The 24037-nt window shown below is 41.6% G+C and overlaps 1 protein-coding gene across 1 annotated transcript in view; it reads right to left on the bottom strand.

Annotated features, from left to right (window-relative positions):
* Positions 1-15332, bottom strand: part of KCNB2 (potassium voltage-gated channel subfamily B member 2) — a 184637-nt gene extending 169305 nt beyond the window's left edge. Inside the window, exon 1 of the mRNA XM_030237505.2 lies at positions 15067-15332. The gene's annotated coding sequence lies outside the window, so the exon portion shown is untranslated. The remainder of the gene's footprint in view (positions 1-15066) is intronic.
* Between the last annotated feature and the right edge of the window lie 8705 nt (positions 15333-24037).

Here is a 24037-nt window from a genome sequence, read left to right as displayed (position 1 = left end):
GTTTCAATAACCCACAAGTGCATCCTCATTCACTGTGCCCAGTGCTTCAGTGGACTCTGAAGTGCAGCTGCTTGTCACTAAATGTAGAATACCAGAATCAATCAGGAAGGAAACCCACCCACCAGCTCTACTGCTGCCAACAGTTAGACACAGTGCTTAAATATTAACCTAGCAATGGTATCATGGCCCAAAGAATGCTTAGAGAAGGCTTCTGTTCCAAACTTGGACAGTCCTCCTCAGTAATTCCCAGAGCTGACATCTCCTCCTCCTGTTCTCAGCAAATCAACAATTCAGCAATCTGGGCTTTTTTTTTTTTTTTTTTTTATATTTGCTTGTTTTGTTTCGCTTGAAGTGAAATAAGTCCAGCAAATAAAATAATTTGAAGTGTACAAGAACTTGATCCTCTTTGCAGAGTAAAGCATGAAAGCTGTGCTGGGAGGGATTGTTACTTATAAATACATCAGGAGTGAACACCTGGGAGGGGTGTGAACTATTTGTACTGAAGTACCAGTTGGCACAAGAACAAATGGGTACAAACTCATAATGAGGAAAGGCAGAAATTTGAAAGAGAATTAGAAGGTCACATAGACCAGATCCACACCAGAGCAGTGAAGATTTAGAATAATCCTTTACTAGAAGTATCAGGAAAAACAAAGAATAATTCCAGTGTGTCATCTGACGTGCCCATGACAGTATTGACTATGTTGCTGGTATAAAATCAAAATTGCTAAACTTCATTATAGCTAAATTTTAAAAGTTCCTCCACCAATAGATAAAATAAGATTCAGTCAACTACAGTCCAGGTATGACTGCCATTTCCAAAAACATCAGAAAAGAGGAAAATTACTTATGAGAAAAATACATCCAAAGATTTACTTTTTTGTTTTGTTTTGTGCATAGGCTAAATTATGACAACAGCCCAGAACACCACCATTTTAGTTACCAATTTCACTGTCAAGCTGAACCTCAAAACTTTAAGGGTCCAAATATTCTGCATCTTCCCATCCTGCCTCCAGCACTGCATTGTGAAGATCCCTCCTCATCTCCCAATGAAACCCAGAGCATTTCTGTGCCTAATTACACAAGAGTTTAAACCTGTAACATTTACCTTCATTCATAAAAATTATCATCTGATAACTTCACTTGTAAAGATAAATGCCCTGTCAAAATCAAAGCCCTGGCAACAGTAGGTTTGCATAATATATTTCCATTTCTTTTTTGTTTGTTTTGTGTTTATTTTGTGTTTTGGTTTTTTTCTCTTGACCTTAGGCTGATTTTTTTCTCTGGTTTTACCCTCCTCCTCATTGTCTTATATGCAAGGGGATGATGGTGAGACTTTTGAGAAGTAGAGGACTCCAGTCCTTGCAAGATCTCCTCACTTAACCATTTCCTAGTGGCCTGTGATGCATTTATCAGTCTTCTGACATACAGACAATTATACAGAGTAAATAAGAGGATATTTCTCTACAGAGGAAATATTTGCAGACTCTATTTTTAAATAAATCCTTTTTGATTTTTATTGCACAATTATATTGCTCAAGAAAACAAAAAAATTTAAGAAATTCATAAAGAGGGTTTGTTATCCTTCATGAAATCAGTCAAGTCTTCAGGCATTTCCTAGAGAGGTTCACTAGTTTACTCACTATTGTTTTGCAGGGATTTATTTTTCTGCTTTTAAAATAAAAATGTGCACTCTAATATTAGCAATATCAAGTAAAAACACAATAGAGATCAAGCATCTCATCTGATTAATCTTAAGTTAACCATATCCTTATTTATTTTTCTGATTGCAGAAAGAAAACCTTAACAAGACAATGCATTGTTTTAACTTTTCTGCAGTGTAGTTACCAGGCATATTTTTTAAACAATGCAAATACTCTAGTGTCACCATGACTGGTCTAAAGCTGGTAAACATTTTTTGATTTTTCAACAGAATTATTGGTTGCATTTTCCTACTTGAGGAAATGTGGCTTTTCTAAAAAACTTTAAAAATCCTGGTGGCCATACTGAAGTCAGCAGTGAAACACTATAAAGTTTAGTGTTGAGCATGTGCTCTGTACATATGCATGTACCAAGGGATGAACCACCATTCACAACATGCAGCATTCTGAAAAGATAAGAAAAGCACATTTTCCCAAGTGAAGAACCTTGAACCACGAGGGTGATTTTTTGCCTTTTTTACAGAGCTCTTGTCATTGAAATATACATTGAAGAAGGAGAATATATAACTTAAAAATAAATAAATGAATTATTTTCGTTTCCTTCAAAAGTGCTTTTCTTCCCACCTTCTTTGAGTCTTCATACCTTCTTTAGTTCTCTGATCATAATTTAAAAAAAAAAAAGTCTTCCTGTGCAGCTTTTCCCCAAACTTTGTCTAAAAAGTCTGGTTTTAACTGTGCCTTTAACAACAACATAATCAAAAGCCTCTACTTCTAGAGTCATAGGGTCCCTTCACCATCTTCATAGCCCTCCTCTGGGCACTTTGCAATAGCTTTATATTTTTATATTGTGGCACCCAAAGCTGCCCCCAGTACCCGAGGAGAGGCTGCCCCAGTGCAGAGCAGAGCAGGACAATCCCCTCCCTTGCCCGGCTGGCCATGCTGTGCCTGATGCCCCCCAGGACAGGGCTGGCCCTCCTGGCTGCCAGGGCACTGCTGGCTCATGTTCAACTTTCTGCTGACCAGGACCCCAAGGAGCCCTTCCCTGGCACTGCTTTCCAGCCTCTCATTTCCCTGTCTGCACATCCGTCCAGGGTTGCCCCAGCAAGGTGGAGGATCTGGGCATTAGTCCTTGTTACACTCCATGTGGGTGGTGATTGCTCATCTCTCTAATTTGTCAAGGTCTCTCTGCAGGGCCTCCCTGCCTTCAAGGGAATCAACAGCTCCTCCCAGTTGAGCATTCTCAGTGAAATGAATACCCCTTCTAGTCCTACATCCAGGTAATTTATGAAGATGTTGAAGAGCACAGGGCTGAGGATGGAGCCCTGCAGAACCCCACCAGTGACAGGTCAGTCTGATGCCATCCCATTCACTGTAACCCTTTGTGCCTGACTCGTGAGCCAGCTGCTCACCCATCCCATGATGTGCTATTCCAGCTGTGGGCTGGACATTTATCCAGAAGGATTCTTTGAGAGATGGTACCAAAAGCCATACTGAAATCTAAAAAAGACTACACTACTGCTTTCTCCTCCAAGGTAACCCCTAGTGGGTTACCTTGTCAAAAAAGGAAATTGCTTTATGTTACTATATAACATTTCTAACTTGAAAAGCCACATTATCAATTTAATACAAAATCACCAGATCTTTCATTATAACAAAATTATACAAGGGAAGTTACCTTTACAATTCATTAATTTATCTTTCTGGATTTTAGCTACTGTAACTAACTTAGAAGTTGTTGTTTTGGTTTTTTTTTTCCATAAGAAGACCTAAAATACTTTTCATCTTGGCTTACTGCCTTATCCTTCAGGCTGTGTGCAATTCCATCACGCACCTTGTACACCATGGGCTGGTAATAAATGTAACTATCTCTTGGGAGGCAGGCAAAGCCTGCACTCTTAGCAATTGGTAGAGAAACACACAAATTCTACCCCCATATATGAAAGCAAATCTAGATAACCCCTGCATTCCTCCTGAGCAATACTAAAATTACTTTGTAGCAAAATACCTGTAATATTACATAAAACTCTTCAAATCAAAGTCAATTCTTTGCATTAAATAAAAATGAAAACTTCAAAGACTACAACTCGAGAAGCTAGGGAAAGCCAGAAGGAAGGTTAAGTGTCCTCCCCCGCACTACAGACATGCAGCTTTTAATGGTGTGACTCTCACATCAATCCCTTCCTCTTTACATGAACGGGCAATTATTTACCATTTCTTTTCATCTTTCTCATGCAGTATTTGGCCTCTGATGTTATTCAGCTTTTCCTGCTGCCAGGCCTGCATTACACACAAAGTGCTGAATTTCCCTCAGGGAGCTCTCCCTGTCCTACCCAAGTGCTTCCAGGGGATCCCAGTCTCCCCTTCAGTAGGAGGCCATTATTGTCATTGCTGTATAATGTAGAAATGAAGGTCATAGATGCCTGAGGTATCCCACAATTTTAGCTTCTCAGATTGAGATAGCTGCCTTTTACAGAGTCCCTAGCATTTTCAACCCTTTTGATGGGTATGCCTACATGACCAGATTAAACCCTCAGGCTGAGGAACCCAGTTATCTGTGCTGTCACGTTGCCCGAGCAGCACCTGCCACGGCACAGTTAGAGCTCTCCCAAATCATTTGCAAGGATGGCTGGAGAGTCCACATGCTTCAAGGTCTCCTCCTAGAAAGTGGTTTGTTCCCAGCCATCTGCTTTGGGGTGCAGGTGAGTGTAACTGCACACAGGGAGGTTGCTGTGCTGAGCACCAGCCCCTTCCATGGACTCCATGTGCAAGACTTCTCTTCCAAAAGGATTCACATCCCAGCCACTCTTGCATGCTTTAGTCATAAACATCTCTCCTGATTTTTGTCACACAAATTTTGCCAAAGAAGATGGAGAAGTTACAGCACATAAGCATACTTCACTGCTGGAGCATGTCCTGCATTTAAAGCAGAGAGGAAAAATGTATGTGGTACCTAAGATGTGTCATAAGGACCCTAGGAAAAGTGAACAATTTTGGTTTCTTCAGACTTTTAAGGGACAAACCATTTTTGTCAGAAGATGTCTTTTTGTCAAAATTTGTCAAACTGTTTTCAAGAAAAGATTTTATTAATTAATTTCCTTGCTTTGAAAACAAATGGAAGAGTTTTTCACAATTTGCTGGAAGTGTTTTCAACATTTTAAAACAAAATGTGGTTCTGGATGAACTGATATTTAATTAATTTTTTAAAAGTTCAAGACAGCTCCGGATTAAAAAGGAGAGATTTTGAAACTATTAAACATTAAACAAATTATTAAACGGGTGATCCCATTCAAAGTCTTTGCTTTCAGGTCTGAAGAGTCTAAAATCAATGTTCTGGATTTCTTCACATGCAAAAACGCTCAAGAAAGATCTGGGGAGACAATTGTTGCATTTACTAGTTTAGATGTTAAAACTGACTTAAGGCTTAAGAACTTCATGCTGTATTTAATGCAGGTGTGTAACACTTTCTGGGAAAACCAGCTTTAGGTTTTGTAGGTGTAACGTCAGGGGAAATTCAGAGCGGACATTAGGAAAAAGTTCCTCACCCAGAGGATGGTTGGGCACTGGAACAGACTCCCCAGGGAAGGGGTCATGACACCAAGCCTTTCACAGTTCAAGGAGCATCTGGTCAATGTTTTTAGTCATATGGTTTAGTTTTTAGTTTTAGGTAATCCTGTGAGAAGCAGGGAGTTGAACTCAAAGACCCTTATGATCCCTTCTAGCTGGAGAACTGGAGGTACTCTGTGATTTAAAAAAAACCTCAGAAAGCCTGTGCTCACCTCAGCATCTGACTCCTAAAGCCTACAACTGGGATCCAGCAAGCTAGCCAAGAAAAGATGAAGCAAGATGGCTGTGACAAAACCAATACATTTTTACTGAGCAAACACATTTTTGCTAAATGTGTTTATTTAGCAAAAACTTATTTGTTTGCATGATTCTTCTTTTCTTTCAGTGTCTGCTTTTCTGTAATCTCTCTGCTGCCACATCTTAGCTCTCAAATGTCTGCTCTTTGTTTCAAAATATAAGGATCTTTAGTTTCTTAATCATGTGCCGTGGGATCTTTTACTAGAAGTTTCCCTTCATTTCAGTTTTTAAAAAGATAGCTGAGGTGATAGCTAAAACTGTGCATAAAAGCATCTCGCTTAAATGAGTTGTTAGTTATTTCCATTTCCCACCTTTAGAGAAGTCACATCTCATATAGTTAAGGATTGGCAAGCTGAATGCGGGAAGTGTCAGGAAACATGTCAAAGAATTCCTGAGCATCCTTTGTACGTCTCAGATTCATATCTATATGCAGGAACACATGCATGTGTGCACAGGAGAGTAGTATCTGAGCTTTGATTATCCAAATTGCTGCTGACAGCTCTTGGCACAAGTCCTCAGGGGCTTCACTGCTTGACACCACTTGAGCAACACGGTCTGAGGGGGCAAAGATGGACCTTAGCCTGTCTCCCCTGCGACACAGCTTCTCTGTCAGCAATTCCTGGCTCTTGCCAGACTACAGTCATGGGCAGAGCTGTTACTGGAGAGCTGAGTCTTTCCAGGAACTATGACCAAACCCCACCTGCTGCTTTGACTGCTCTGTCAACAACTGTAGAGGGGCTGGTCTATGAAAAGTAAGACCTTACTTTGAAAGTAAATCCTGCAAAATCAGCTCTTGGGGCTATGGCTAACTGGTCCGAAACGATGATTATTTCTACTTCATAACAGACCTCACCGGCTATTTATTTCTGGTATGTCACATTTAAACTTTGGCTGCACAAAGTCTTGGAGATCCGCAGGAAAAAACTCAAAAAAGATGAGGCCTTTTATAGAGGAACTTTTCAGATTGACTAAATCAGTCTGTCTGCTAACTCGCTGTTCTCACCATCTTGAGCACAGAGGTGTCTTTTAGATGGATGAGCTGAACTTCACCAAGGAGCAGCAGACTCTGAGACTCTATATATTCCCTAGGAGCCTTGGATAAGAAAACCCAGACAGAAATAGGTAGGGTGACAGAAGACAGAAAAAGAGGGAAAGTATAACTGATAAAATGTTTTTAAAGTCTTGCAGTCACACAAGCCTGGCAGTTTTGGCTTATCTGAGTTTTCTAACTACCCCAATAGCACTTGTAATCTCTTGCTGAAGCTCTTATGCAAGGCAAAGCCACGTGGGTGGGCTCTAGACACACTACAGGTGATACAGACCGCTTTACAAAAAGCTAAATACTCTTGAGAGCATTCAGAGTAATTTTACCTCAAGTCTCATGGAATTTAGGGCTCAAGTGGTCTTTTTGAGTAGTACCTCTTCACAAGTCTGTATCTGAGCACTGGGATTGTAGCATCCCCTCAGCCTGCACTGGGGTCTCAAGACAGCACTGAACACGGCTTTGTAGCCCACCCAGTGCTGAATCAAGATCCCCACCAAACTTTATTTCAGATCTGCTTGGATTCTCTCTTTCCTTACTAGCATCTCTGCTGTTGGTGCTTGTGACAAGTGTGGTTATATGATCCTTACAAACAATCTGGATGCATTCCTGCTCAGTTTACAAAAACCTTTCCATTTCCATTGCAGGTTGAAACATCTCTTATTTAGGATGTTGTTGTTGGTCATGTCTGCACTTTACTGTTCATGTTTACAATTGGTTGCTAAGGGCTGTTACAGCTTTTGCCAAAGATACTGTCTTTCACTGCTTATTTAGCTTTCCCTGGAAACTTCTGAGGAGATGAGCTGTCACAGAGAAGTACAAGGCCGAATGGCAGATCATTTTCTTTAATGTCAAACAACCTGATATTACAGAAATGTGATTATGTAAGGTCCTCATCTCAGGTCTAAATCCGACTACATATTTATATCCCAACTAGCACTCTGGATACAAAGGTTTGATTGGTGCTTCCATACAATTCTTTGAGAGTCTACAGATGTTACATGTGCAGGATACACTAATAATAGCAAATACATTAATATTAATAAATTAGAGCTTTGAGTCGCAATTTATCCATCCACTACCTGATTTTCTTTTCTAATTGCATTGCAGTGCATTAAGATGATGGAGGAGATTGTCAACACATCATTTGTTCTTTCAGGAGGCACTAATGTAACCAGCTGTCCTAAAGCAATTCGTTTTAGGGTTATTCTAAATATGTTAGCTTCTCTAACCCTTCAATCTTCCACTGCTCCCTACCAATAACAGGGCTGCCAAGTAGCTGAAAGCAGGGAAGAACTTCACAGATGTCTTTTTGTTCTGCTGAAGAAAAGCCTGCACAGTGTAGTAATGAGTGATGATTCTAGGTTTCTAGGCAGGAAAATATTGCACAACATATAATATTATCCTATATACATAGAGAATGATGTCTGAAGCAATGAGGCACATCATACAGAAGAGTCAGATTTTGTCCCTCTTTGAATGAATTTGCACCCAAAATTTTGGATGTAGCATTTTGGTCAGAATCCTGGTATACTGTTGAGTTTTCTAATCAAGAAAAAACATGCAATGCCACCATCCCAAATCTACAATTAAGGAAAGCACAGTTGTATTCCTAAGTGACTTTGGAAATTAAAACATTTATGTTCAATTGGTGCTACTGTCAAAATTTCATTTTCAACCATTTCCAGCAGGACTGTTCCCTGATTCAATCAAGGTAAATGGTAAGCCTAAACCTACCTGGACCATAGATAAGAAGAGACTTGGCCCAAGAATACTGTTTGAAAGGGACAAATTTACTCAAGAGACATTTGTCTCAATCAATTAGGAGCTTATCTCAAACTCCTATTGTTGGTGCTTTACAGAAGCCCTGAAGGCAGAACAGAGGATTGAATCAAGGCCTTGGTTTTTGGGAGACTCAGTTTTTGACAAGTGCCTTTGTACATGCATAGCTGGAAATGTCCCCGAGGTCACAGCATCAGCAAGTCTTTACAGAAGGCTCTTATCATTAAAAATTAAGAAGAAATTCCATCTAATCTTGATCCGAAGAATCCAACCCTTCCATGTTTTGATGTCTTAACTATAAGATGCCTTGGAAAAACATCCCAAAGTACTACTACAAACTACTGTGCAGGGCCTAGGACAACCCAACATCTTATTTTGCCTATCTGAGAAAAGCAGTCACCCAGAAAACAGAAAACTTTGCTTCCTGACCTTATCTAAGACCTTATCAGCTTTGGTTCCACATTATGCACAAAGATACAGTTGGTCTAGGGGTCAGTAAGGGGAAGATGTTCTTAGGAACTCCAGTTAAACACTGTAGAGAAGAAGCTATGCTGACTTTTAGTCCCACCTGATACCAAGAGTATTGATATTTTTTGACCCTCAAATTGACCTGACAATAGAAAAAAAGTAAGGACTCACTATCATGCACAACCCTATGCTACTGTTACTATAATTCTGAAATCAAGACAGGCTAAAAGGAACGCTTTTATAAAAATGCCACTATAAATTAATTTATTTACTTCTATCAAGCCAAAATGTATTTTTAAAAGCCACAGCATCCTATTAAAAAATGTGCTTCATCAGAGCCATTAGTTCAGGGTTTCTAATATTAAACACACAAGTCCCAAGTTCAAAGAAGGGTGTGGGAACCTCTAAGGCAGGATCAACACGATACTTTACAGTCAGGAAGAAGACACTCTTAAGTCCCATCCAGGCCCAATGCATAAGCAGGATCAAAAGGGACACAACCCACCCACATGATATTCTAAGCCTAGAAACCACCTCTTACTATGTAAAATAGTCCTTCAAAAGAATTGAGCAAGGTTTACTCTTTCCAAACACACCTTGAGGTGGTGGCCTTGGCTCTACCTTGATGTCATTGCTTGGTCATTAAACATTCACTGGAAGGACCATGTTCATCCCTGGTGATTCAAACCTGTGCTTTACATCTTCCAGGCTCCTGCTGCTATCAGTAATCCCCAGGACAGCTGCAGACCATCCCCATTCCTACTGAACAAGAATGAGGCAGCTTGTGCTTGAAAGACAACAGACACGAATGAGTCTAAAACCGAAAGGTGTGACCAGTCTTTTGGTGGGTGGTAATCTTGGATTACAAGAAGTGAAATGTTTATTTGCATCATGTTAATCTATGAAAGGCCTAAAAGCTCAATTTTTCTCCGTCAGTACCCAAACCACAAGATTACTGAAGAAAAGTGAGATATTTTTGCTTCTACCTGGGTTATCTATGAAGCAGCTAAATATTCTCATCCCTTCTTCAGTTCAAAAGGAGCAGAAGGTACTGCAGAGGCGCTGCTAATGCCACTTTAATGACATGCTTAAATAGGGACCAAAGTGACTATCAGTAGCCATGCTAGTCCTGAGAATAAATTCAAGTATAAAACTTGCCCCGTTAAGAGGTTTGCTCTGTGTCAGCAATAATAACAATGAAGAAAGCATAAGAGGAAATATTCCAGAAGGCAAGACCTTCCAGACAGCACTCCTGTCAAGGTAGAGCAATTCTGTGCTGTTAATCTCACCAACCACTGGAAAAGCACGTTCAATACTGTCATTCACAGTTGTGTGATTTCAAGGCTAATTAAGCCTATTCACTGTTTTGAGTCTGCTTAAATACATTAGTGGGATTCTTCTAGCTTCTGCTGCTTGCCAGCACTTTCTGCTCAAACTGTCTCAGAATGTCTCTGGTATATGCAAATTTACACTGAATGAATGGCTATAAATTATAGCAGGATTATTCTGCCGTTTGAGATGAGATGAGGTCAACAACTTTGTAGGTAACCAAATCTTCATACCTTAGGAGGACAAATGACACAACTGAAAAAGAAACATTTTTCTTTTTCACTCTTGAGTTCTTGCATTTGACTGTAATTTTTATCTCTATATATATTGAAAATACAGCTAATTTTCTAAAAGTTAACTATTGATGAGGTACTGTGAAATTTTACTTTATGAACTGCCTTATTAATGCTCTGAGGCAAATTTATTCTGTATTTGGACTGTACTGCCATAACTGATTTCTATTTCTTAACTTGTTAGGCAATCAGGGGGAGAAGCTCATCTCCAGTGTCATCAAAGAAGATTACATTTGAGAGCTTTGTTCAGTTAATTATCAGCACAGTTTTGCATTCATTTCCTCGTAGTGTGGTTTTGCCTAAAGGGCTGACATTTATTTCCTAACAAGCTAGTACCTGGATACGATGGCAGCAAGAACACCTCGCAATAGCAAAGTCTGATTTCCTAGCAAGAAGCACTTTCCTAGGGGTAACAAAAACCTAGGGGCTTAGGCACCATGTGCCAGTGCTGTGGTAAGAGAGCTGTTCAGCCCCTCTGCCTTGGCTCAGGTTGTAAATGCCCTCACACAATTTTAGGGTGCACTGTGCTCCCCTGTCATGGTACTGTGAGGGGTAAATTGGTCAATTGCCATTGTTCCTTGTAGAGAGTTCAGCTGCTCTTTATCGCAGCTTACTCCTAAATGCTCAGAGCTGCATTATGCCAGCCTTACATATATTATTTATTAGCTAATAGATTGTTGTTCTGACTCTCTTGCTGGTGCCAGCAGTGATGCTACTGACTACTCTTTGTAGTCATCCAGAGAAGGAGTAGGGATGTACAGAATCTAGACACCGAAGTCACGGCTGATGATCTATCTTTATGGATAAATATAGATTTCCTGCATTAGAAACAAATAATTTAAAGCCCCACTGATTTCAGTGGCCTGAGACTTTCCTTTTATTGTTTCCCTGTTGTTCATACCATAATCCAGGAAGAAGTGCGTTCAAAATATTATTCCTTATTTTCTGATTATGCAGTTAACATCATCATACTTTCATGCTGGTGAAAAAAAAAAGTAATTTAAGATATTCATCCTTTAAGAAATTCATCCATTACAAAACTCCATCCCTCCAGACTTGGAAGAAGGAATGTATTGCACAGCAAACAAGTGAAAACTTAGGAAGATGCCAATGTGTGACTTGTGCTGAAATTTCTGCACTTTCTGAAGCAAGCACTGGGACGGACAGAAGGCAAAATAGCCTTTGCTGTCATTCCAGATTTTTATTAAGAATACAGGCAGGTATAAGCCTAATAGATTTTAAATATCTTGACTGATGCATACTCTCCTAAGGCTTTTATGGTATGTAGTGGTCTGGGAAGCTATATTGAGACTGACTTTGTATAGTAACCTAGATTAGAAACCTCCAAATTCTGTTCAATTAACACTTGAGTTGCTAAACTTCTCTATTCAATTTTTAAAAAAATTTAGCCATATATATGCATGTTAGTTAAACTTTATTGGAGTGTGGCTGAGCAATGTATATTTTATAGCATCAGTATGATGCCTCTAATTGCATAAGAGTGAAGAAAAAATTCAAAATAATTAAATTCTTTCCATATCTTTTCCATCTAGCCAGAGAAGTGTAGATTAAAAAACATATGAAGCTATGGGATTGCACAAAAATCTACATTTACAATGGGATTACATCTACTCTGTAATGTCCTAAGCAATTTCTTTGCACATTACCCACAGAACACTGTTGCACATCTTAAAAATCATCTGCTATTTAATATTGGAAGATTTATTTTGGTTTAAAGTTAATATTCTTGTTACAAAGTAAACACACATTTCTCCCTACTAAAATGCAAGTTAAAACAAAATATTCCAAAGATTTATTATAAAATCCAAGAAATCAAATACGGAGTTCCATGACTCCAGCAATAACCATAACAAAAAGATGCCAAGTACAGATGGGAAATCAAAAATATTTTCTCTTGGGGTGCACATATCCTATGACTAGAAACAGCAAAACACGACAAAGTAAATTACAGCCTGTTTTTTATCATGCATCCATTATAATGTATATTTTATATTATTGTATAATATTATTGTTTATTTTATATTTACTTATTATTTATATTTATAATGTTCAGACACCTCCTAGGTAAAAAAACTTTATTCCTAAAGATGATAAAAACTTACTATAGCAATATTAGACAAACATGTATAGTCCTCTAAGAGGCAATCATTGTATAATTCCAAGAGCTGTGAGCATGGCTGGGTCAGAAGACATTATGCAACAAGATGATGAATTAATAGAATTGACCCCTGAAAACATCCAAAACTTCATTTTTAGGCTGCATGTATATCTACTGTGATGAAGCTGAAGTGGCGTACAGCTTTCAGTGCTTTCCTCTCTGGCTCCCATCTCTTCCAGTGGAGAGCAGCAGGTCTGTACTCTGGTAGAGCAGACACCTTCAGGAGGGTCTGCAGTGGAATCCCACTGCACTGACATACTTCCAGTCACTGCCCCCTTCACCAGATATCTCAGCTTGCATTCCTCCTCTCAGCTGAGACCAGACAGACCTTCCCCGATATGCTGTTTATATCATGACAGACGGAGTAAAACACTGACTGAAATAGCCTTCAGCAGGTAGCTTTAAATACAGGAGCATCATGGAACATGCTTTACCTGCACATGTGGTTACATGAAGCTCAAGGAAGTCACATAAGATCAGGATTTTTTTTCTAAAAGTGACAGGAGCAAACTGTTTGGCAAAATTCCAACTGTTGGCAAGAAAGCTATTGCAAATCTTGACCTCTCGCCTTGCTTTGAATGGCAAGCCAGAATTTGCCAATTAACTTTCACTTAGAAGAAAACAAGGCCAAGTATGAATAAATATATCTGTGATGTGGCACTGTTAAGGCAATGGGACATTTCAAAATGCTGAAGCAGATAGAGATGTTCAGGCTGAAGCGTGCTGCTCTGAACTGCCCCTCTCCCTCATCTCAAGCTGAAGATGTTTTACTGTCTGCATACCTCTGAGTGAGGGCAACCTGCTGAGTTCCAGCGACAGCATCCAGCCGAGAAAAGAGGGAGAGAAATTCGAATGCTGTGGTTGGAGCGGCCTGCAGAAGCACTCATTGGGAAAAAAAAAAAAAAAAATTACAACAAGCCAGCTGCAAGTTCCACTAATGCTGAAAAAAGTGAGAGTTTATCAGTTGTATCAGATTTATCAGTTGTTTAACAGAATAGACAGAGGCGCTAAGAACCAGAAACAAACTGTTGTTTTCTGTGCTGCACCTTATCTCTCTGGGAAAGACTCCAGAGTTTTGCTAGCACATCTTGGTGATCAGAGAACAAACAAATCCCATAAGTGGCATGTACTCACTGACCCTGCTCCCCTGAAAGTTTCCACTAAAACTCCCTGGAGGATTGTGTCCCAGGCTTCGCAGAATGTTCAGTTTTGCAGACCTTGCCCAGCCTCTAAGGCTTGGTGCTAGCTCTGCTCTAAGCTGGACAGACTCACCACCTGAGCAAACTTGAACTCTGGGTGTTTTTAATGCTAAATGTTACCAGACAGGCTTTTCCCCCTCCCAAGCCTGCCCAGTCTCCCTGCTGTTCTTCCTCTTCTAAACCAATCCTGGCACCTACTCAGAGTTCCAGGACAGGGTCACTGAAATCCTTCACTAAGGTGTCCTTATAATAGCAAGGTCTTGATGACTGTGTATTTGCTAAGGAACGCTGTCTCCACCTGATGCTATGGACACTTCCTTTCTTACACAAACATCGAAAAAGTGACAATTTTGGCAGTGTTGCTAGAGTCAGTCTTTTCTGCACTGAATTAAAATGTCCAAGAAAACGCATATATATTGCCTATTGTATCTTAACCATTATGTAACTCGAACTGAATGAAGTCCAAACCCTACTATAAATATGGACAGTACATACATAGGGTATAAACAAAGGTCTACCTTCACCCAGGCAGTGAAATTTTGATAGAAGAAACACACGGAATGGTTTGTAGAAGCCACGTAGCCAATGAACATGCCTATTCATAAAGACATTTAGATTTTTAAATCCAGGGAGAGCATGCTACCTACCTACAGAAAGCATGTACGACAGAATATTTTAGACTACCACAATGCTACATGTATTTTCTTCTACAGAGGGGATTTTTCAGTCCCCGGGTGGATGGGATAATTCCAACGACAGCTACCGAGAAGGCTGAGGTTTTGTATCATCAGGTTTCCACAAGCACTATCAGAGCATCGGAAACAAACGACGAGCCTTTATCGGTAGAGCTCACCCACGGCAGGAGGCAGAATACTACGAAATATCATTCCGTCCCTCCCTTTAGCAGCTCGGAAGGAACAAAAATACAAGCCGCGGTTTCCAAAGCGCTCCAGGGTGAGGATTCTATTATCCAGCCTCAAACCGATCCAGGCAGCCGGGGAGAACCCCCCGCGTCCGTCCCGCCCCGCCGATCATGCCCCCTCCCCGGGGGCGCTCCCGGCCGGGGCACCCCGGGGCTCCCCGCGGGAGCGCCGCGCTCCCGGCCCGCCCGGGCGCTCCCGGCCAGCAGGCAGCTCTCGCCTCCCCTGACAGTCCCATCAGGGCGGCAGCTGGCGATGACTCGGGCTCTCAAATAAATCCAAATAAAAGCAAAAGGCAGCCCTCGGCGGAAGAGGGATGCCCTCCCGCTTACCTTGCTCCGCGGGCGCCCGGGGCGCCGCCGGGGGCTGCAGGAGGGATTCCCCAGCGCTGGCAGGGGCTGCTCGGGCTTCCCCGGGCACCGCGCGGCCGCCAAAGCCACGGCGAGGGATTTGTTTTGGTCGCTCCTTCCCGGGGAGGGTTTTCCTCTACATTCTCGGCTCCACATCACCGCCTCTCCCGGCACGGAGAGGGCTGGGGGTGGAAAAACCACGGCAAAGGCATCTCCCTCCTACCCCGGAGATGAAAAACCGCCGGAGCAGCCGCGCGACGAGCGGCTGGGGTGTCGGGCGGAGGATGGGGGTGGGGGGGGCGAGGGGGGGATAAGAGTCGAGCCCTCGCTGCCCTCGCCCCGCTGTAATCCCCGGCTGCATGCGAGCCGCCGGCTGCCGGTGCGGCCGCCCGTGTCTGCGGCTGTGCGCGGCGGCGGCGGCAGCGGCGGGGCGGGGGGGCACGGCCGCTCCCGGCCGGGGCACGCGGGGCGCCCCCCGCCCCCCGCCCCGCCGCGCTCCCGAGCGCCGCGCCCGCCCCCGCGCGCGTTCCGCGCTCCCCGGCCCGGCTGGGGCTGCGCGCACCCGCGGGCACCCCGCACTAGCCCGGGCGGGGCACGCAGCCACCTCCCCGCGCTGCCCCCAGACAAAGGGGGCGCATCCCTCCGCACCCTGCCCGGGCAGGGCATCCGCGCTCGGAGACATCAGCCATGCACAGACACCGCGCCAGTGCCTCCGGTGGGGTGCACACACTCACAGACAGACACACAGACACACAGACACACTCACACTCGTGCACATGCATGTACACACACAGCCCACACTGACCCCCCAGGCAGGGGATGTACAGACGCGCACACACTCAACCCACGCTAAGGGCACCCTCCAGGCAGGGGATTCCCCTCTCACACACGGGAGAATCCATGTTAACATTCCTACGTATGGGATACACGCGCCTCTCAGACCGCCCCACACACCATCCTCCCAGACAGAGAATGTGCAGGCTTGCACACAGACACAAACACACCACACACACGCACATGCACTTCCATGTACTGTCCCCTCCCATACACACAGACACACACCACCTTCTCCTGCTCAATAGTGCATCCACTGCATCTCTTCCCAGTTTTCCTTTCCCAGCCAGGGCAGGGCAGGGCACACAACACACAGCACAGGACTGTACCCGGCCGATCTCCTGGCCGGCCCAGCCTTGCTATTGACATGCTGAGGGCTTGCCGAGGGCTGAAGCCCACAGCAGAAATCCAGTGCCTGGAGAGCCAGGACCCTTCATGGGGCAGGGCTAATGCATTTTTGTCATCAAGTCTTGGCAAGGTTGCAGGCTGCAATCAAGACTTCAGCTACTCCCATCGTATTTTATAGCTCTTTATTGTTTTTCCTTGATCATTCCTGATAATGGGAGGAAGTCTCTTTCCCTCATTCATTAATGCCCCACTATATTTCAGGTATCAGATTAGAAAGCTTTTTTCCTTTTCAAGTTCCTCTCTGTTTCTCAGGTTTCATAACAGTTCATCTGTAGCTTTGCCCTCTGCATTGTGTTGCTCAGGCTTCATCTCATCCTATAACTCTGAGATTCAGCCTTAACTGTTGCACATTTTGCTGCTGGGATGAAGGCTTTCCAACAAAATTTTTATCAGCTTTCTTCTTTTTTTTTTTTTTTTTTTTTTAATTCAAAGACCTCCTAATTCTTTTGAAAGTTATCCAAGAAAGAGATTGGGCAGTATTTGCCAACATGATTTTAATTACAATTGACCAAAAAATAGGTTAAACTTTGAATGCTCATTTACTGTGCTAATTTTCACCCATTTTATATAGTTCCTTGCCTACTGTCTTGGGGACATACAAATGTATGATTTTTTAAAAAGTTTGCCCACCATCTCCCAGCCTACCTGTGGAAGTTTTCTGAATGGCAACTACAGCAGTAGTCCTAGTCAGTGCTGAGTTCAAGGCTGGATTTCTATGAAAAACTCCAGCAGAATGTACTTTGTCTGAAACCTGGACATCTGTGGCATAGGCATCCATGCCTGGGCTGCTCAGCCTACTCTTCTTACTCTTATGGTCAATCAGGGAAATTCTCTTCCACATCTTGCATGTGATAAACAAAGCTCCATAGCAACCCATTCCTCTACTCAGCTTCTCCCCAGCTGAAATATTGGTATCTGTGTATTTCATATGTTCCACCCCTTGTGTGTACACTTGTCTGCATGTCTCATCGTTAAATTTTGAATGCACCAATCAGTTTCAGCTGAGCAAAACTCTCAAAGGCAATTGAATTACAGCAAGTTTAAGAAAAAGAAAGCAGGTGGCTGAAGAAGCTAACTACATACCTCTTTGTGCTCAGAGCATGGCAAAGGTGACATTTGGAGTTCATGTGTCGCTACACACCTCAAAATCTGCGTGTACATGTGACATCACTGAGAAAAGTTAACTGGAGCATCTGTCTTCTTAGCCACTGTAGTTCAGTAAAGCCCATGAGGCAGAGCTGTAGGAAACTGTAGTTCATTCCTTCAGATTCTCATTAAATAATAGGCTGTGAGGAGCTCTAGTTCTCCTCTACTGCTTTTCATGATGCAGTGAGTGGTTTTGAAGCAGACTGTGTTTTCTTGAGATTTTATTACTTGATTTTTCATATTTGATAAATGAAGAATGTCTTATCTCCCTCTCATACACACACCCCCAGACACTAATAATTCTTTCTTATTGGAAAAACTGACAGAAAGTGCATAGACATAGGTGAGTTCCTGCAGTTCATTGGCTACAGTGGTATGCCTGCTGTTAGACACTGCTCCAGAAAAGGCAACTGATCTGCTTTCAAGAAAGAGAATTTATTCTGGAATAAAAAACTCCTTATTTTGCTAGTATGTCTACAGTAAAAGTAATTTTATTCTGGGAAATTATTTTTGCACATAGAGGTACATTATCCTGCCTAGATGCCTCTTTACATCACTGCATCTTTTTTATTCAATTTTCCTTTATAAACAAATGCTAGCAGTTCTTGGCTTGCTCCTTTTCTAGGCTTGGGGAGTTTATGTTTATGAACACTCATCTTCTGCTCTTACCAGCATGCTTGGATATTGAAGGGAAACCTTTGTTGGTTCTCTAGTTACCAGAAATAAAATGCAAAATGTATGGCCATGCTGATGAACAGTGTCTTTCAGATCATGTGGGAAAGATTTCCTTTAGAGGAGTTTAGTCTCAGCTGGTCAGATAAGGGGAAGAAAGAAACAGCTCGAGAGAAAGAGAAATCTCTGCTCTACCAAGATTTCTGCTGCAGGATTTTTCCCCCTCATTACAGAGATGTTCTTCAGAATACCTTTCATCCATCAAGACCATCCTTGTAAACATCCTGGGCCTCTTCCTTCTGACTTAACACCCAATTAGCATGGATGTGCCTGCTAGGTCCCTGTGAGGCATTGCTTCCCAAATACCTCCCAGCAGTGAGAGGAGAAGCTGTTTAGAGAAAGGCATGGATGGAGAAAGATGGGCAGACATTCAAAAGTACAGCTAAATCTTGCTATGACCAGGAGAATGGTTCTGATTCACACTCTAAATGTTGCAAGAAATAATTGTCTTCTCCCCTGCTGAACACTTTGACCATACCAGTGAACTCATGTGACCCACTCATTTGCCTGCTTTTGAAGGAAGAAGAGTGAGTTTATGTTTGTCAGGGCCTTGAAGGCACGACCAGGACTGCTGGCCCTGATCCACTTTCTCTGAAGACTTCCCAATCCCTGTCTATAGTCCAGGACACCATTTCAGCTCAACACAGGGCTTTCAGTCCCTGCCTCAGAGATACTTCCCTGTGGAGAAGGGAATAATCTACTTATAGACTGGTTTAATGGCTATTCCTTCTTGTAGGAGCAGATATTACATTAAGCACCAACAACAGGAGGACTGCTGTAATCAACATCAAAGCTGGCTTGTCTAAATAAATGGTTGATTGTTTTCCTGAGTGTAATCATATCAGTTATTGCAATGCTGAAATATAATGTCAAAAGGTTTTGAAATGTATCTTAATTTCCCAGCAGTGTGTCTAACAAATGGCAAAAATGAGTTCTAGAAGAGTGGAGCCCATCCCAGTGCCCTTTGACTTGCAGAAAAAACAAGTCAAACAAAGGCAGTTTCTTGGCCAAGTTCAATATTCTCTTGAAATAAATCACATTAGGAATAGCATCTGGCAGTAGCATAACCCACCACAGTTCAGACCAAGTCTTGTCTGGATTAGGGACTTCCTGATTATTGGAATAGCTTTCCATGCTTCCTATTGAGTGGTTGGGGTTTGTTTTGCTTTTTTCCCTCTCTTTTATTTAAGTCTTGGTTTCCTTTATTATATTTCTCTAACTCAGAATACTATGTTTTCTATTCTTGTTGCCACAGATTAGGTTTTGATGCTCTTTTTCCAAGTCTTGGTTTCTAGAGGGGCTCCTGGAAGTGTTTTCAGCTCTTTCACAGGCTGCAATGGGACAGCATTTTACACACTAGTCTCACTAGTGTTTAAAAGCTGCCTTGTGGACACCTCCAGGAGTGAAATGCTGCTGCACACAGGGACAATAGTGGCAGCTTTTCCTCTCTAGTTCCCATTAAATGGAAACTTACAGAGCTGAGTAGCACAAAACCAGCAACAGAGATGAGCAAGAACACAGCCAGGAAGGACAGACCATGGGAAATATGCCAATGTAAAACAAGCCATAACTTGGATGGGTTTGAGGGTAGTTTTTTGTCTGTTTGTAAAAATTGTTCATTGTTCCTTTCTTCTCTCGGTGGATTTTTTTGTTTGGTTGGTTTTGGGGGTTTTTGGTTTGGTTTTTGTTTTTTGGGGTTTTTTGGGTGTTTTTTTGTTGTTGTTGTTGTTGTTTTTGTTGGTTTGGTTTTTTTTGGGAGGGGGAGGTTTGGGGGGTGGGTTCTTTATGCTTGGTTTAGTGTTTTGTGTTTGTTTTTTTTTTAAATTCTGGACAAATCTGCACAAGAAAATAGTAATTGGTATCAGGGCTACAATCAGTTGTGACATGGCAAAACATGTCACATGACAAAACACAAACAGAAACCAAACTTGAACTAAAAAAAGGCTTATTATGATTGAAGCTGAATTATTCGAGTTACAGTTAGAGCTGAAACTGACCTTTCGAATTTGGGCATTTTCTCATATGCAGAAGTCAAATAGATAAGATTTACTGGTTGGGTTTTGTGGCAAGCAAACAGGATGCCTGCTGAGTGGCTCTGGGAGCTCAACACTGCAACATTTAGGTTCTAGGATGTAAGGCTCTCCTTTGTGTAACATAAGATAGTGATGATTTCCAAAAAGTCAAAAGTTTTTTCAACCTCCTGTAGCAAGCTATTCCAGCTTGTATTTTTATTTTTTAAAAAATCTATATTTGTTAATGTAATTTTCATATTTTTATTTTTTTTTATTAGCATGAGCTGAGTGTTAACACTGTCTGACAATTAAAATGTTTTCTGGTGTTATTCACAGACCTTTAAATTGAGATCCCTTATTTTGGCCCTATGCCAGATCACAACCTGAGAAAAAATTAAGGTTTTTTTGTGAATCTCAGGGACAGTACATCCCAGATATAAACTTGGTCTGCTATTGCTTTCTAGAAGTTGCAGTAGTTTGGTGCAAGTTGATGCAACTGCACAGTCTAATTAAACCCAATCCTGTCACTACGAAGAGCTGGCACTTGCTGGTTATATTATATAGGGGATGCTTATAGCCAAAGCTATATTTAGTATGAGGCTTCTTTAGGTGATCCAATATTGCCTGCTAACTTTGAACTCTGCAATGAAAAAATATGTTTCCTTAAATACCATCTCTGAGAAGATGGCTTTCATGCCTTCCTCTGCCACTGCCTCTTCCACAGTCCCTCACTGCTACAGTGCACACCTTCTCCCCCATCCTTGTCGAGCCAGAGCCCCATAAGAGGAGTTTTCAATTCCAGGAGAGCTGCTAGAGAAGACATAATTTGAAGTTTTGCAGTACCTGCCTGGGGTTTATGTACCAGGCAGAAATTTTTCTGCCTTTCCCCACTCTGGTGAAAAGGGAGTGAGAATTTTCAGACTTTATATTTTGGATTATTTCTGCTCCATGTCAAAAATGATTTAATGATGGATTAATTAAAAGTCATCTGTCACAATAGTTTAGGCATAAGTAGAAGGTATTTTCTGCACAGGTCAAAGCTGGAGGAAAACAGCAAGGACTGGAAGAAGAGATGTTCAACAGCTGCTCAGAATAACCAGCTAAATGCTCTCTTTATTAGTAAGGGAGAATGCAACATGTAGGAGCAGAGGATTTTGCAATGGGAAGATGCCAGTTGCAGAGAGAGGAGGATGAGATTGTGATAAGCTGTGAGAGGTATGAAGCTTCTAGTTACAAGGGCACTCTCCTACAGCTGAGTAGAAGAGGATAGATAGTGTGAACAGAGAGATAGGGCTAAGCATGTGGGAAGAGAGCTTCCTCCATATCTTGATTTCTAATGGGGTCTTGGGGGAGCTATAGGGAGCTGAATCTTCCTGAAAGGCAGGAAAATTGGACATGTCCCTGAGCAGGGCAGTTCTGCAGGTACCAGGCACTGAGCTGTGCTTAGGCAGCCTAGTGCTGCCATTGTCAGCTGCCATTGGGATGGGAGCTGGGAAGTCAGCTTCCAAGAGATTGGACTGAAACTGCTGTCAACACATCTGATAAACTTGTACTGCAGTTAAATATGATAAATTACATGTGGATAATTTATTTAAAACTTATTGTATTCACAAGTGAAGTGTCAGGCCTTGGAGCTCTCATTCACATCATTATTTTTCATTTTCAATATTTTCCCCAGGGATTAAATCTTAGGACTGGAATGCAGAAAACCTGTGGAAATTTCTTCTTTTAATGAAATATCTTGATATCACCAGCAAACCCTGAGCAAATAATAAGCCCATATTTTTCCAGCTGTGAATAACACATGGCATGGAACTGTGCTCTGCTCCTGGCTTGCAGCTCAAAACAACCAACAAGCTAAAAAAACCCTTCCAATTGCTTTCAACTATTTTTCAGGCATTAGATAAACTTGGGGATTTTTTTGGTTTGGTTTGTTTCTGTTTTCATTGTATGGGATTGTAGACAAATCTGACAGAGTAATAAGTTAACCTAATTGCTTTTTTTTCTTTGACATTCACCCTAAGAGTTCCCTACAGCCTTTTTATCCTTTGTAATGTCTGGAAGAGAGTGCTGCTGTGATGTGTAAATGAAACACTGAGCCCAAGCGGAACCTCCTTGAAGACAAACAATAATGAAGTTGTTGCCAGGTAATGGTTTCAATTTCTAAACTCTTTTTGGGAAAGAACTGTAGTTTTTCTTACAGCCATGAGAAAAACAGAGTTTTCTGCTCATAATGACTCTTGCTTTCTCTAATGATGAGTGGCATCATCTCAGCTAAAAAAATGCCAGCTTCCTGGAGAAGCTGCAGATTTATTCAGGGGTGGAGGGTGAGCCCTGCCTGGGACACGCTTGCACAGTGAGTCCGTGTGAGTTTTTCACCTTCAAACCTATGGTGTATGAGGCCAAAACTTGGTGAGCCAAAAGTGGAAGCTTTCACTGGCTTCCACTTCACTGCTGAAAAACTGAGGGAAAGCCCTGTTTAGGTGGATGGTTCTCAAGTTTCCAGGGTCTTGCCTTAGGGAAATCTGAACACAGACCAGGATGTGGAGATCAGCACTAGCGTGGGGGAATCCAGAGAGATACAGATTGGTTTAGAGTAGAAGCTCACTGTCTAACACAGGTGATAGGTATTGGAAAGTAATTGTAAACATGTTATATGTAGTTTTTAGTATAAAGAGATAACACCACCCCGGGGACAGGCAGTGGGCCTGGAACTGTCCTGCTGGATGGACATCAGCAGGGCAGGAGAAAAATTTTTGTACTTAAGATGCAATAAACAACCTTGAGACCGAGAACCAAAGAGCTCTGACTCATCCTTCAAGCATGCGGGCTGGAAAAGAGACTTTTATTGTATCTCAGGGTCGTGGTGACCAACAGACCCCAAGAGGAATGGAGGTGGTTTGAAGCTCAGCTTAATAAAATAATAGAAATTCACCAACCCAAAGGAAATTTAAATAAACCTCTTGATACTAACACACTGGCTTTGCTAGAACATTTCAAGAGCTCTTTGCTCATAACCAACTTCAGAAATATCAACCAGTAAGTGATCAGCTTTTGGAAGTAATTTCTCAGGTCATGCTCATTTCCTTATTACACAGGAACGCTCTGCTTCTGATTCTGCTTAGTGGCTCTGTGGGGTTTGATTAATGCCATGGGGTGTTATTTAAGTCAAGGCAATACGACTTTTATAAAATTACACGTCAAGTCCTCAGGTTCCCCATAAGTATATCAAATCTCAATTGGTGGGTTACACACCGTAATCTCTTCTGAAATATTTCATTAGACATTTTTTATACCTACTATAGCCATTTTAAAAATCTCCTGTAGTGTAGGTTGAATGCAATGGCATTATGTTTAAAAAACCCATCCTGGAGGTGTAAATTTACATGTTCACATTTTCCTAACTTGGCTAAAATTCGTTTCTCATTGTTTCCATTAAAAATTCAAAACCCACAAAAATCCACAAAAACAACAAATCAAAAACCGAACAAAAATCTAAAAATCTTGTTCTTAATTTGCATATTATGTCCTTTGCGAATCAATGGAAGAATGTAAAAAGCACTGTATGGATACAAAAATGAAACACGCTTTTTTTGAGAAATATAAACTAACATGGTTGTCAAATATGGAAGCTGATTAAGACTGGAAGCAGAGTCATGAAACTTCATATTCTTACTGTAGATTAAACAGATTAGTTTTGAAGTGACCTTTGTTTTCTATTTTAGTGAAAATAGAAAACAAAGGTCACTTTATTTCTTATACCTTCAATTTACTTGAAAATTATTCCCACAAGCTCCATTATTTCACACTGTTGAAATACT

The sequence above is a fragment of the Serinus canaria genome, chromosome 2 (assembly GCF_022539315.1).
Source record: "Serinus canaria isolate serCan28SL12 chromosome 2, serCan2020, whole genome shotgun sequence".
Lineage (NCBI taxonomy): Eukaryota > Metazoa > Chordata > Aves > Passeriformes > Fringillidae > Serinus > Serinus canaria.
The sequence above is the reverse complement of the archived record's forward strand: the minus strand, read 5'-3'. Positions and strand labels throughout refer to the sequence as shown.